Below are 16,170 nucleotides of genomic sequence, written 5' to 3' on the forward strand. Positions count from 1 at the left end.
AGGATTGCTATCAGCCCTTCTGTGTTCTAGAGATAAGATCAAACTGCACATCAATCTTTCAGGGAAGATCAATACAGAGAGAAAGCTGTGTTCAAGCTGACTTCCAGCTACATCCCAGTATCTGGTGCTTTCCTCTGATGGGGTCTGGGAGGCTCCTAAATCAGATACATCAATTAAACCTTCGAATTCTCAGACGTGCCTGTATTCTCCTCTGACTAAGCCCAGGGGTTAAAGTGGACATTAAACCGTCTGACAGAAGTTTTTTAAAATGTAACCTTAAGTGTAATGCCCTGATATAGGCTGAACATATGTTCTGGGCACTTTTTCTCCCCATAAAGGATTTGCTCTCCTTAGGAAAGCTTCCATGTAATGTTCAGTTTTTCCAGTGTACCTTTTGTGAACTGGCCCTTTATATCTGGAAACAGCTGCTTTGAAAGCAGATACAGTGTCAGCTCAACTTATTTATTTTAGCCATTCTTTCTTCTTGTTTCCCATCACTTTTTCCTTCTGGTTTCTTAAGAAATGAGTAACGTTAGCTCAAAGATGTCATGCAGCCTACAGCACTGAATGTTAACTGGATGGAAAAGAAATCTTGGTTTTCTTCCAGTGCTTTTGCTTGTTGTGAGTCACTTTGCTTCCTCTTCTCTTGATCTCTAGCAGTGAAAAAAAAAAAGAAAAAAAAAAAAAAAAGAAGTTATTTCATTTTTGAATTACTTTTGAGATATCTTAACAAAAAGTGATTTGTAAGAATTAGGTAATATTTCTGTTTGCATCTGAAAGCTCTTAATGGTATAAGATACAGGTTAACAGCATTGGGATTGGAAAAAAATATATATATTCTCAGCAGTTATCTCTCACATTAGGAAACCAGTTAAATTAAGTGATTAACCATACCTATGGCACTGATTAGATAATGTGCTCTGAAGCCTTCCTCCTTTTCTTACTGAGCTGAACTGTACTAATAATCATTTGTTACTATATGGATCTAAGAACACGGATCTAAGAGTCTGTGTTGATCCTATAAGGGTATGATAAAAAATATTCTGTGATTATTCAGCAAGGTGATTCTGGAGACCTAGTAAGGTTGTGGATGAATCCTATTTTATTTTTATTTTTATTTTATTTTATTTTACTTTATTTACTAGTTTGTTTGTGAAGGTACGTTGATTAAATTATCTAAATGGCGACATAAATAATGGAAATTAGAGGATGACTTTGGGGATTTTTGTGGATGAGATTAAGACCAGACATTCTTACACTTCGCTGTCCCTTCATTATCTGAAAGCATCTCAACAAGATTAAGGTTTCTTTTTGTAGACTGACAAGTTCTCCAACACAGAAAGTGCAACGACATATTTCTGTATATCATATGAAATATTTATTAATGAAATATTATTTTATATGATTGTTGTTTATGATATTTTTATTGTATGATTATTTTACCAGGACTACTTTGTTCAGATTTGGAGTCCTCAGGACAAGAAAGACATACGTCTGTTGGAGCATGTCCAGAGAAGGGCCACAAAAGTGATCCAAGGGATGGGACACCTCTCCTATGATGACAGGCTGAGAGAGCTGGGGCTGTTTGTTCAGCATGGAAAAGAGAAGGCTCTGAGGTGATCTCACTGTGGCCTCTCAGTATCTAAAGAGGAGCCATAAAAAAGAAGGGAAAAGACTCATTTTCCTTTTCATTAACAAAGTTTTAAATACATTTTAAATGGCTAACTCATTCTAAACTTTGATTAAAAAATAATAATAATTAATCCACCATGCTTCATACCCAAATCCCTACAAATAAGTCTTCTAACTATGATTTTTGGACTTCTATTAGGTTATTAGTTTGTCTTTCATTGAATTCTAACTTGACTTCTAGGCCTTCAAAAGCATCCTTTTAACATTTTTTAAACCATTTTTCATTGTGCCTGTGTGCACGCTCTAGTTTTTGGTAGTTTCTACAATGTGTTTACTTGACAAATGTATGAACGTCTGTCAAAAACTAGGGGACTGCTTTGATTTTTTTTTTTTCTTCCACACTGTATTCAATACTTCATCTTGCTTGAATTTCATTTGCATTTTTGAAGATCTATCTTTGAATAATTTGCATTTATTTTGTCTCCATGTATGCTTTTCTTCCCCACCCCCCCTCCCCCTTCCCCAACTATACTGTGCATCCATCTAAATTGATATTATAAATAAGAAGATTAACCGATTCTGGCTGAAAGCCCTTATGATAGGAAAGGAATATGTTTTTGAATGGTCAGCAATGGTTGTAAGTCCAAGTTTTTCCAAATCCATTCTTGTTTTCAGTGTACTAGAAGGGAGAAAGTTTTTTCTTTTCATGAAATTTTACTTCCTAAACTTGAGAAGATTTTTTCTAGTCTGTACATACTGTTTGCGCTTCATACTCATGAAGTTAAAGCTCTCTGAGATTAGCCTCTGCCTTGAAATCCTACAAAGAATTCAGGCTATGGTTTTGAGTTTAGGCTTTCCTGCAAAAGAAAACTTGCCTGTAATGAAAAGGCTGTACATAAATGCAGGTTTTGTCCTTAACTTGGAAAACAAAGTTGCCCTACCTGCCACTATTATGGTATGCACTGAGATGCTGCAAATAGATGTACAAATACATCTAGAAATAAAGCAATTCAGTTCTATTAGCACCAAAGAGCTATTTGGAATGTCTTTCATTTATTAATAAAGCCACTGAGTGATCAAAGCCTTTTTGCTTTGATCACTTGCTTTTCTGTCAGACTGCAGATTTCATTCCTTTAGACTTCATTTATCTTTGTGAGTTTTGCAAACCAGAAATTGTAGGTTTATGTAAAAGTTGTCATTAACTTGACATTTATGAAGAAGCTTGTGCTCAGGTAGAAGCAGTATACTTCTTGTCATCATGTTAGTTTCACAGATAAAACCCTAACAGCTAAATTCTGTAATTACTCCTTATTATGCCAGTATACTTACAAAAGAAAGTCACTTGCATGAAAGCACTGGATATATATGCCATTCAAGCAGCTGGTATAAAATCTCCCAATAACTGCAGATAGTTCTGAATCTGTAATATCTTTTCTTCTGGTAACTATTTTGCAAAGCAAGAATCATCAGTGTCTGTTTTATGTCTTGCTAAGTTTGAGACAACGTGGTGCTAACACTAGAGGTATAGTAACAGATATTATAAAATTCCAAAGCTTTCTAAATGCTATATTTTTATATCAGATTAAAACTCAGTCTTTCTCATATAGTGGTTCTAATGTTTCTTAGAAATAAATGTCTGTTGATTTAGACTGTTTCTGAAGTGGGAGGAAATTCTCTGGAAAGAGGAAAAGCATGAACTTTGTTTTCATGTATCACATCAACCTTCCAGACCAATTTGCTGTTTTGCAGATAACTTGCCTGTACTCTATCTAGCTTTACTATCAGGGTAATTGGGACAGACAGACTTTCAGCTGAGATGACTCTGTGTAGCTCCACTGAGCACTGAAATTTGGTCCTATGTCAGTTTACATCAACTTGAAGTTATGGCCTTCAGGTGATGAGTTGTTAGTGGCAACTTGTTCCCATGGTACAAGGAGTTCTGACCATTAGCAGAACCTTTACTGCTATTGACTGGTATTATATTTCCAAAATGATATTCCTGCTGCAACATTAGTTAGTGTAAATCATTTGAAATAGCCATATAAACATGTCTGGGGTGGTATGTACTGGAAACCTAATCGATATGGTGTCACATTAAACAGTGAGGTACAGAGGAGTAAAGAGTATCTAATTATAAGGAAAAGATATATAATTCTGTGCAAATATGTGGAAATGTACAGTGACTGTCACATAAATAACCCAACTGCAGAAAAAAATGGTAGTATTATTTCCACCTTGCTGCAGTGGCCATGGAGCTGGCCTAATTTTCACCTCTCTATTTGTCTGCCAGCTTGTTAGACTTGTAGCCTATTGATGTTCTGTTGTTGTTGCTTTGTTGCTCGATTCTGTTTTGGTTTTACACATTTTTTGCATTTTTTTTGGTATTTATCAGAGGCCATTTGTGAGTCCAGCACCTGATCTATCTGCCTTTCTCACTTAACCTGGTTGTCTTGTACCATCTGCAGGTAAGTTTTTCTTGAGCACCACATGCTTTCTGTTTGTGGTTGATAAAATTTACAAGTTTCATGTATCAGTTGAATACTGGTTGGCGTCAGTTGTGGACATTTAGAATGAGGATAGGTGTTAGGAGCAAAATTGACTAAAGTCACTTTTGAACTCATAGGGAGAAGACTTCTTGTTGATGTATATATTCAGCAGTTACTGTTGTGCTCTTTGTTCACTCCAGATGCATATATGTAGACTCAAATATCAGACACTAAATTCACAACCTAAGACTATTTTTTTCCCACCCCTGATAACCACAAACAGAAAAACATCAGACTTTTCAAATCAAAGAGAGTGAAAAGTATAAACTCCTGCAGGTATGTCAGCAGTTTATACCTTGAAGGAGAACTGAATGGATACAAACAAATATAAACTGAAAAAATACATATATTTTAAATCAGACAGGTTTAGTTTTACATCCCAGACCAAGTAAAGACACTGCAAACAGCAAATATTCAAATCCCTGCCAATAAAAATAAAATCAAAATAAAAAGCTGTATGTTTTATTATCTTATCCAAATGGCTCATGGGCTCTGACCTAGGCCACATTATAACATTACAAATTGGACTTGGATCTGCAAAGGCTGCATACCAGCAGCATCCTTGGGTGCTAATAAGATCATTTGCTAGTGCAGACATAGGAATATGTGCAAACTCACAGATTTGGAGCCATATGCTCGAGTTCCTTCTGTTTTGTTTTGTTTTCTCCCAAAGAGCACAATTTTTCCCTCTTTTCTACTCAGCCATTTTTACTAACAGAAGTGTCTTATTCTTCACTCTGATCTCTCTTTCCAGTTTCAGAGGCTTTCTTCTTGAGGTGTCACAGCAATGCAAAGGTTAAGTTTCCTCCCTAGTCAGAGAGGCACTAGAAATACTCGAGAGCTGTCAACAATTTCAATTGGAAACTTCCTTTCACAGTGGAGGACCCTGCGTGTCAAAGCAAGCTGTTCAGCAGCTTGAATTCAGCCTACTTGATCCAGCCTGTTTACCTCTTAGGATTGCTTGCAGGGTGGGGCTTTGCTCTGCACTTAATGCTGGCCTATCCTTAAAATGTTGCCTGCTCTTGTAGTGCATGAGCATGATTCTTTTGGTGGCTGCACTGAAGGCAGCACAAAAAATGGTAAAATTAAATGTGATTCTGTCAAATGAAGATGCTCCTTTTCTCCAGAAGGCTTATTCTGATTCCCAAGTAAGATCTTTGCAACCAATTATCACTATTCCTACTACATCGGATCCTAAATACTAAGGGAAACACCATTCTCCCGTGACAAAATGACAAACTCTTTCCTTTTGCTCTCATGTTTGGGCCAAAGGGTTTCAGACCCTGATCCAGCACAAGACAAGAAGATTTAAATCAGACTAAAGAATATTCCTCAAGTTAAGGGTGTGAGCCACTCAGAGTTCTCACTCCTGGGGACGAAGACCATAAGTAGTATCTTGGATAATAATTCCAAATAAGACTCAAACCAAGGTTCTGTTATTTCATAACATGACTTCTTTAACAATAAACATCTGTTTACACGAGCATCCTAATAAATTAGGTACTCCACTTAAATTTCAAGTTTTGCATTGGTATGAAGCAAGTTTCCTTGAATTTTAATGATATTATCTAGAATACTTCACAATTATAATACTAGCGTCATAACTGCCCTCTTTATTAGAATCTTAACATCAGCCATTAAAGCCATATGAGACACTAGTTTCAACACAACTTGTTTGCGCTATTAGTAATAGGTGGTAGCAAGGTGGGAGCCTTTTTTGCTAAGTCTTTACATCACTTGGTGAAATAAACAGCTAAACAGCTCCTATCATGAGATGTGCTTTCTCCGTTGTGTTGGCCGAATCAATTAAGCTTCTGTTTGTGTTTTTCTTTTATTAATCTAAGCATCTAACATGTGTGTCATATGTAAGCTCACTGCTCTTGAATAATCCAGAGCATTCAAACAACCTGAGACATGAAATATTGGTGGGAAGGTTAAACTTTACTGTACCATCAGCATCCACCTCTGATGTCATGGGCCAACATAAGTAAACAGGAAGCTTTTATTTTTGGAGGAAAAAATAAAAATAATAATATTTATTAAAATTTTCTCATGTAATGCATTGTTCTTTAATCCTTCTTTATCTCCTATGGACTAGCCATCATGTCTAACTCTGGAGACACTTATTTCTCTTCTTTGAGCAGGCAGAAAGACTGCCAGTAACAGCATAAGGTTATGATTTGAAACTAGGTTGGATGAATATAATCAAAAGATCTAAATCACCTCTTATTTTCATCCACTGTTACATTTCCTTAGCAGCAACACTATAGGTATGATCCTTCTCCCATCTCCATGCACGATTTATTTCGTTTGTTCTTACTGTGCTTTTAGAGTGAAGATTCATTATTAATTGTGGGCACTTAGGTACTTGCTATTAAAGTGATATAATACATATTTCCCTGAGTGTCTCATCACAGCTTTAGTAGGTAAGAAAGAATTACATCATAAAGACAAAATCAAATTTCCCCTCCACTGTTTCTTGTCCTTTCTACTCCTCATTCCCCTGTCCCTCTAAAGAATACAGAAGTGTTTGATATAGCTTTCAGTGGGACAAGATATCACAGAGTAACATCCCAGTGCTCCATGTGCATAGAAAGAGAAGAGTTAAGACACTTTAGAAGAAGATTTAAATCAGCCAGCAAGCTGAGCAAAGAGCTGCCAAGAGCTTCCCGACAGTGGTTCTACATATTGAACAGGTGACAAGTCCCAAATTCTTCCTCTGATAAGCCTTTCTTTGCATTTGAAGGAGACACTTCTGCTCACAGGGAAGTTAGAGTTCAGAGCTTCCTTCTGCAGGTAGATCCCTCTGATCTCTCCTTCAAACAATTGAACAAGATAACAGACCCCTCTTTCAAAGCGTGTAGTGAAGGAGAGAACAGAACTGCTCATGACTCACAAAGCAAGAAGAGGGAGTCCTAGACTGAAGTTCCTTCTCCTGCAATGTCCAGGCTCCTCTTGGAGGTGTCCCTGGCAGCTGCCTTCTGAGCAGAGATATTTTCCACCCATATGAGAAGAAATCTGTGGTCTAGAGCATGCATAAAGATAACAGCATTCTCCTTTGATGGAATAGAGAAGACTGTCTCTGTTCCGAGGAACAGTTGTCATTTTGTATGCAATAACCAGGGTATGGGGAAAAAAAAAAAAAAAAGAGAGAGAGAGAGATTTTAGTGTGACAAGAAGAATTTCAGACTTGCAAATCATAAAGCACTTTAAAATGGGAGAATGCACTTCATAGGAAAATGAATGGTCTAGCCAGAAAAGATCTAGATTACAAAACAAGGGAGTTGGGTCAGTCTCTAATTCAGGATCCTTGGCAAAGAGATACTCCATTAGTGGTGACGGTATTCATGTTTTAAGTCTATTCTGACAAGAAACACAAATAAATAGTGAAGCCAGACTTAGTCATAAATCATTCACGTAGTCAGTTTAGTGCTCTGACTGAGAGATTGCTAGACTACAGCACAAATAAGGCTCTGCAAGAAGCCTCTGTAGCACTTCAGAATGTTTTATTCCCTAGAAAAGTGAATTTGGAACAGGAATAAGAAATGACTCAAGGCACATCCTTAGCCTCATACCAGCGCTACCTCAAACAGAATATTTAGAGTATTTAGAATATTCATTCCCAGTGAGCACGGTGATTGTGTTATAGCAGTACATAGTACACTTCCTTCTGCCTAGAAACAGAATTCCTTGGTTGTGTTATATGTTCTATACTGATAACAGATGGTGGTAATTTTTTTCTTTTTTTTTTCTTCCAGCCTCAGTTGAATAGTCCTGTGTTTTGGAGAAGGAGTTCTGTAGTGTTATTTCTGCAAACCACAAAGTCATGAAGGTTTTTTTCAAACTGAATGGAATATATATATATATAAAGAATATATATACATATATATTCTTCCTAGGAAGTTTGACACTATTTTAGTGTGGAAGTCAATAAACCTTTTATGACAGCTGCTATGATTATTTTTTAACTTAAGCCATCATTTATTAACTGAACATATCTGACCAGCTTAAGTGACATTCTTTTGATATTTTTACATGTGTTCCAGTCTCTTTTTTAATATGTATCCTAGGAGATAACGGCAGTCTATAACATTTTCAAAAGTCAAATAATTTTATATATATCACATGGGAAACATTTATGGTAGATGGCATGATAGAAAGTGAACCTTGTTAGAGCATCACATTAGATAATTACAGTTTGAAATATGTACAGGATTATCCCCCGTAGATGATTAACCTACTTTTAAGGGGTGATAGGTGTTATTAATTGACCTGTTCACTGAACTCTAGAAGGTGTTTGGGAAAGTGCATATACCACAAATTATGCTTCTACCTCATTAATCATCTAAGTCTCCTTCATGACTCTGTAGAAGTGAAAATCAAAAGGCTAACAGAAGACCTATTCTTTTATAGGCCCACAGATATGTTACAATAAATGAAATTGTTCAGGGCACAGTTCAAAAATAAAGTGTCCTTTCTCTGTTTCCTGTCAGATTTAACTGTTTTTCCCTTCCCACTTCTGTTTTCTTCAGTGGAGCTGCAGTCTGTCACACTTCTTCTTTTCCTTACAAAAAATCCATCCTCTCCATTTCAGGTCTCCCTTTGCTTTAACCCTTTTCATCCTTCTTGTATTGTATTCTCATTTGTGTCTACTTGCCATGTAATATTAAATGAGGTTTTGTGTCTGGAGCACCGAGCTTTTCCAACCAGTTGCATGTGATGGTTCTTAATGTGCAAAAAAAGTGGAGGGAAAAGGGGAAAGGGGCAAGGAGCATATGTGTACAATTGCACAGCTGTCTACATTATCTGAAGACATTTGGTGTAGGGTGCACATATGCTCCCCCCATATACATTACCTTGTTAATGCGTATCTTTCCACGCGCACTTTCAGAAGTGTAACCACTCAAATGTATAATAGATAAGGAAAAGACAGCAGACTGAAACTAATTGAGCTATTCCTCCAACAGAAATGCAAGAGAAGGGGTTATTAATATTCTTCCTAGAGGCTTTGGATGTGCTCCAGTATTTGATGAGAAATCTGCACCTGTATCCTTTGTGAATATTTAAAACGAACCTCATTGTGGTGTCAGGACACAGACTTTTGTTCTGTTTGTTCTGCTAATGGGATTTAGCTTCATCAAGTAACGTTCAGCATGAGTTCTTCTAAAAGATGCCTGTATGGTTAAACTATGGTAACACAAATGATGAGTTAAAGACTTGAATGAATACTGAGCATTACTTATGAAATAATCATGACTTTGAGATGATGGATAGACTTGATTCCCTGAATTTCCAACTGAGATTTTCAGCAGGAGCTTCATTAGATAGACAAGGGTTGAGCCTGTTTTAATCCAGATACAAATGAATTTGAAAAAACGTTCCAACTTAAAATTTTGGATTTGAATAATTTAGGTAATTTGATTGCTCCCCTGACCAATATCTTAGTTCTTGTTTTGATGGTGGGAATGAGTGGGAGTGTCAAATTGTTGTGCTGAGTTAAAATAAGTTCTGGAAACTTTCGCATCTAATTGCGGAAAATCAATTTCATGCGTTTTGAAGATGAGCAAAATTAAACAATCATGTCAGGGGAAAATATGTTTGTCTGAAAGAATATTCTCTTCTTCAAACATAGCATAAGGAGTTTTTCGGCATAGGTCATAGAATCATAGAATCATAGAATGGCCTCAGTTGAAAAGGACCACAATGATCATCTAGTTTCAACCCCCTGCTGTGATCAGGGTAGCCAACCAGCAGACCAGGCTGCCCAGAGCCACATCCAGCCTGGCCTTGAATGCCTCCAGGGATGGGGCATCCACAACCTCCTTGGGCAACCTGTTCCCATGTGTCACCACCCTCTTTGGAAACCTTCCTCCTAATATCCAACCTAAACCTCCTTGTCTCAGTTTAAAACCATTCCCCCTTATCCTGTCACTGTCTACCATCATAAATAGCCATTCCCCCTCTTGTTTCTATGCTCCTTTCAAATATTGGAAGGCCATGATAAGGTTTCCCTGAAGCCTTCTCTTCTCCAAGCTAAACAAGCCCAGTTCCCTCAGTCTTTCCTCACAGGAGAGGTACTCCCGCCCTCTGGTCATCTTTGTGGCCCTCCTCGGGATTGTTCCAAGAGCTCCATAACCTTCCTGTATTCTGGCCCCAGGCCTGGATGCAGTACTACTCCAGATGAGGCCTTACAAGAGCTGAGTATAGGGGGAAAATCACCTCACTCTCTGTTCTGTCCTCTCCTCTTTTAATGCAGAGCCCTGTGAACATATACAGTGTACTCATATATATATATATATGAGTATAAATATCAAGTGCAGTCTACCAAACCCTAAAAGTTACTATAAGCATTGCAATGTAAGTATTGTCAGATGTTAGACAATAACATTTCTCATGTTATTTATTTATCTAATGATTTATTAGTACCAAATACTCTGCTCTCAGAATCAAGAGCTCCCTAGGAACTCTGCCTTCACTGGTAGGTCTCCACACCTACTTACTTAATTCTTGTCTCTTGACATTGTTCAGTCATTAAAAAAGAAATAAATAAACAGAAATTAATGACTTCAAGGGCCAGAATCCCTGACCAGAAATGCCTGAAGTCTGTTGGCTACTGTACTGTCTTTTCAAACACATTTGAAATGTACCGAGTACAAAACAAGGTGAAATACTGGTCAACCCTTTTGGAATCACTGTTTTTGCAAGACTGTGAACTTCAAAACCAATGACACTATTGTCCATGCTAGAAAAAAATAAGGTGTGATAAACCCCTTTGAGGATATCAGCCTAACTTAAAGATCGTCTTTTGTGGCGCTCTTCTGAGTATAGTCCATAGATTTACCTTTCCATTCAAAACTTTCAGGAAAAGAAGGAGAATAGGGAAATCGACATCTGATTTTTTAAATTATTGTTATATATGTATTTTGGTGCAATTCTGCAAGCAGGTATGTTGATTTTGTTGTTGTTGTTGTTGTTGTTTTAATCTTTCCTACTCTAATTTGGATATTGCAGTAAGATAGAATTCTTCAGACTTTTTATTGGGAAAATACAGCACTTCCAAACTTCTACACCTTACTTGGCAAAAATCAGATGTTATGATGGATTTTGACCATTAAGTCACCTAGTCAGTGAAATATAGTAAAAAGCAAAGAATTACACCCATAATTCTTCATATGCTGAAGAACACAATTAATTGTTTTCAGTTCAGAGATCTTCCATATTTGAAGTTATTCCTCTTTCAGCTAAGAGTCTGTTGAATACAAACTGTGTGGGAGATGTGCGGATGTGTATATGTGTATATCTTGAATCCAATTCAAATTCAGCTTGTTTTAACTTCAGATTTATTTCTGTGTTTACACAAGTTTGTATCTTGAGAGGCACAAGCCTGTGTAATGTAAGCTTTGCAAAGGTTCAGACAAAGCTTTTCTAACAAACTGTAAATCAGCTCATAGCTCTGCCCATTCAACAGAGAAACCGTCCTGATGGGAAGCAGAAACATAAGTGAAAGAAGTCTAAAATCAAAGGCAAGCTTTGACACTTGCATGGAAAGTACTACTGTGATCTTCTGCTTTATCTCTCCCTTTCATTGAATGTGGTTGTATAATCATATCTGATTTATTTTATCCATGGATCACCCAATAACAATGAAGTGAGGTCCATAATTAGGCCTGTGCTGTGTATGGAATAATTCAGAAGAATGGAAATGAAATGACGCATTGAGAAGTGTGCATCTAGAAGAAAATGCACATAGGCACATACATCCCTGTGTATAACTGTACTGTTTGAGTTTATTATTATTTTCTTTCTCCCTCATGAGCTGTGCCACCAGATTAGAAGTTCACTAGGGGGAGGGGAGGGAAGGGGAAGGGGAAGGGGAAGGGGAAGGGGAAGGGGAAGGGGAAGGGGAAGGGGAAGGGGAAGGGAAGGGGAGAAGAGAAGAGAAGAGAAGAGAAGAGAAGAGAAGAGAAGAGAAGAGAAGAGAAGAGAAGAGAAGAGAAGAGAAGAGAAGAGAAGAGAAGAGAAGAGAAGAGAAGAGAAGAGAAGAGAAGAGAAGAGAAAAAAAAAAGATAATTTTATTTATATATTTGGAAAAAATCTTTAAAATCTAGATAAATTATAAGTTGGTAATTTAATTTTCCAGTAATTGCTTAGTTGTAATCATTTAATTAAATGTTCATTGAAATTTTTTTATATTGTAAAGGGTAAATGATAAAATTCCTTTTCAAATAGAAAGGTAATATTTTCTGGGTTTTAAAAATTCTTTTCTGTTGATCTTTCCAGTAAAATCTGACTAATATCAGCATACACAATAGGAGAAGTAAGATATACTAGAAGAAATTATATTTTGGTCTGAGTAATTGATGTAGTCAAGAAAAAGTGAACAACTTTGTAGGCACAGAAATCTCTTTCAGAACTAAAATAGAAACAGTCCTCTTCAGGTTTTGTGATTATTAACTTAGTCATTTCTAGGACACTAGTCCATTTTGTCATTATTAAACCTCAAAATTCTTAGATTGGAAGTGTTTGGGGATGGTATGATTTGACTTTAATATGTTGCCACAGTCCAGTGAATTTCAGGATCTAGCTTCTTTTATTACAAATAATGGCATGTAACTAATGATTTCAAATCTTAAGTAATTATCATAAGAATAAATAAATAAATAAATAAATAAAATAAAATAAAATAAAATAAAATAAAATAAAATAAAATAAAATAAAATAAAAGGCTGAAGTTAAAAATGTTCTGAATGTAAGAGAAAGGACAACAGAAAAGCTTTTTTAATTCTGTTTATCAACGTTTTAAATTGTCCAGGTTAATAGATATGTACATGTATTGTTATAGTACACAAATACTGCAGCTATTGTACATTTTTCACAAAGCTGCAATTTGCGTGTCATCGCAAATTACTTGAAGTATAAAGCCAAAGTTACAACTGAAGAAGTCAAATTTTTTAAAACAGAACAGTGCCCTCAGAGCAATTAGGCAGAAGAATTTTTAAGTCCTGTTGCTGTCATAAACCAGCACTGGGAATGCATACACCTGAATCAGTGAATCCCTTCTGTAAACTGATAAAGGCAAGTTGACACTATGTTGCACCTGAGTGATGATCATCTGATCTTGCAGATCACTGATGATGCCTGTTACTTGTCCTGCTGCTGCCCTAGAAGTCCATGGCTTGAACTTTCCCAGCACCAGATTCTACGCAAAGTCTAAAACAATGAAATTGCTTTTTCAGTCAGAGGGTGATGGCACACTGGAACAGGTTGCCCAGGGAGGTTGTGGATGCCCCATCCCTGGAGGCATTCAAGGCCAGGTTGGATGTGGTTCTGGGCAGCCTGGTCTGGTGATTGGCGACCCTGCACATAGAAGGGGGGTTGAAACTAGATGATCATTGTGGTCCTTTTCAACCTAGGCCATTCTATGACTCCCTGATTCTATGATTCTATGAAATACATTTGTTGTCAATCAAATTGGTAAATTAGAAGATTAAGGGTATGGGGGGGAGTAGGAGGGTAGGGGAAGGGGAGAGAGGTCTTTTATCTGTGGTGCAGTTCATAATGCATTGCTTAAGTATATAACATAATTACAATTAGTACTGTAAACATCAAAGAATTTTTTCCTCGAGGCTTCAAGTGCCACATATGATTACATTAGTGTTTTATTATTCTTTAAAGTCAAGCCTATAAATCTTAAGTAAACTATGATACTCCTCTGACTTTAGACTTGTTCTGCCCTAGGACATTGTATGGTGTTGAAAATGTCATCGCTTACTGTTAAACTCCAGTGAGCATCCAGAAAAGTCCAAAACAGAAAAGTCCAATGAATTACTAGACCTCATCTGTGTAGAACACAGTGCTGACTCCACCACATAAATTTTATCACAGTGTGGGATTTAACACTGTTGGGTCTTATATCTGATCAAGAAAGTAAGTAAAAGCATTATGAGATTCATATATTAATGTATTAACAGAAAACGGAGAGATCATCTTTCTAGTTGCCGCCAGATTGCTCAAGTGTAGCTTCACCACCCCAGGAAAAGTATTGACACAGATACACCTCCAAAAAAATAAGAGCTTGGGATATGTTCTAAAACACACCAACATGATTCCTGCCAAACAGTATTTCTGAGTTAAATTATCTACTTTTAAATAATGTGATGATTTTAGGGACATTATTAGTAATGTGAAGAATTGGAGCATTAGATTTATTTGGTTGTGATTTAATTGGGCTTCAGTGACTAAACCTAAGCCTGATTTTCTTCATGTGCTAGAAGGAGGAACAGCTGGGTGAGGGTTAAGACATGACATAAACAAAATGTTTCTTTTCATTAACCTTGACTTTTGTTTTCAGCGGGAAGAGCATATGAGAATTTAAAAACCAGTACAAAACACAGAGATAAACTGGTTGATAACTAAATGTTGTCCATTACTGCCCTTGTTAAATCAGTGTCATACATGTACAACAGCTAATGATGGATTAAAGGCCTGTAAATTCTTTTCCCCTCTCTTGAGTCTATCCTTGTACTGAATCCATTTTTATACTCATTATGAAACCACATTTTGTGGTTGAGCAGCTGAATTCAAAATGCTCCAGTCTGCAACAGGTGTATGGCAGAAACTAATAACCCTGGCCACTGCTAATAAAATATAGTTGTAAAATAATTTGCTTTTCAGGAAAGAGACACAATTAACTGCATGCTCATGTGTGTGCTCTCTATATTAACAGTGCATGGTTGTGAAGTAAAAGAATGATCAAAAATGCGATGTTCTGGATGTCTGCAAATTACTTTTTGACTAGCTTGTTCTTCCTGTTTAACATCCCTCTGAACATCAAGTCTTCTGGAGTGGTTCATGAGGAGGAAAAGAGGAAAATAAATTAAAACAAGTTTTTCTGTGACTCTGGGCAACTCTTTGGTTTTGACTGTGAGCTGTGTTTCCTCTTACTTGGGAATTTTGTACATTCAGCTCCAGACAGCTGTCTTTCAGGCTAACTCTACTACACACTCCCACATGATTCCGGAGTGCATGTTCCTGGAGGATGTTATTATTTCTTCTGAAGATTTCATTGATTTATTGTTTGTACGTGTGTGGATCTCCTGAAGGTTTGTGCTGGAGACTAATACCTTCCAAGCAGTTCTGCTACAGTGTGCTATACACAAAGCCTTGACCCCAGCACTGTTTGGCTTCCCTGCTTTGTGCAGATCCTCACCACTCAGGACTGCCCAGTATGTGAAGGTTATATGGAAGCAAGACCAATTTCTAACCTCAAACCCACCCATCACTGTACTATTTATATTAGGACCATTACATGCAATTGCCACATCTTTCAAGAAACCTGCTATTAAAAATGATCTCTCTGTGCAAGACAAAGTCTCTTCTCATTACTAATCAACCTAAAGACATAAGAGACTTCATAGAAGCTATAAAAAAGACTGTAAAAACATCATGATTAAGACCTTATCAATTCCTAATTTTAATGTCCTTGGCTCTTCCTCTACCCTTCTACTAATCAATCATTAAAACAGTGGTGTGTGGAGGTCCTGGTAACCATTTGACCTATTTTTATCAACTTTGCCCTCTCATGAAACCTCTCAGTCCTCTGCAATTTGTGTGGATCAATACAGCAGAAAGGTCACAAAAGCACCAAAGAGAGATGCCAATCAGAGAGATGTCAAAAGAAAAAGAAAGTTTGACAATATCAGGATCAATCAGGGGCTGTTCAGGAGTACTTGTCAGCTGTGATTAATGGCACATTGTGCATTGCTGTCATTTGGAAAATGCTTTAGAACTTTTTAGATCACTCTACAGCAAAATTGAGTTTAGTCCACTGTCATTTGAAATTTAGTAGTCAGACATTCCAAAGTGTGTCAGCTAAACTTTTTTCTTAGCAAACGGAAAGTTGGTAGCTAGTTGAGAAAAACTCTCCAAGTTGTGTTGCATTATACATAAAAGTGTCCAAGATGTCCCTAATCGGCCTTGAATATCTCTGGAG

General features: G+C 36.9%; 1 long non-coding RNA gene across 1 annotated transcript; it reads left to right on the forward strand.

The window, feature by feature from the left end:
* Positions 1-242: 242 nt before the first annotated feature.
* Positions 243-14,675, forward strand: LOC107325917 (uncharacterized). Its single transcript, XR_014939167.1, has 4 exons — positions 243-1,616; positions 4,025-4,097; positions 9,146-9,224; positions 14,530-14,675. It is a non-coding gene; the product is annotated as an uncharacterized LOC107325917 (long non-coding RNA).
* Positions 14,676-16,170: the final 1,495 nt, after the last annotated feature.

Source organism: Coturnix japonica, chromosome Z (assembly GCF_054131305.1).
Source record: "Coturnix japonica strain WE chromosome Z, WE-NBRP24, whole genome shotgun sequence".
In the NCBI taxonomy this organism is placed as follows: Eukaryota; Metazoa; Chordata; class Aves; order Galliformes; family Phasianidae; genus Coturnix; species Coturnix japonica.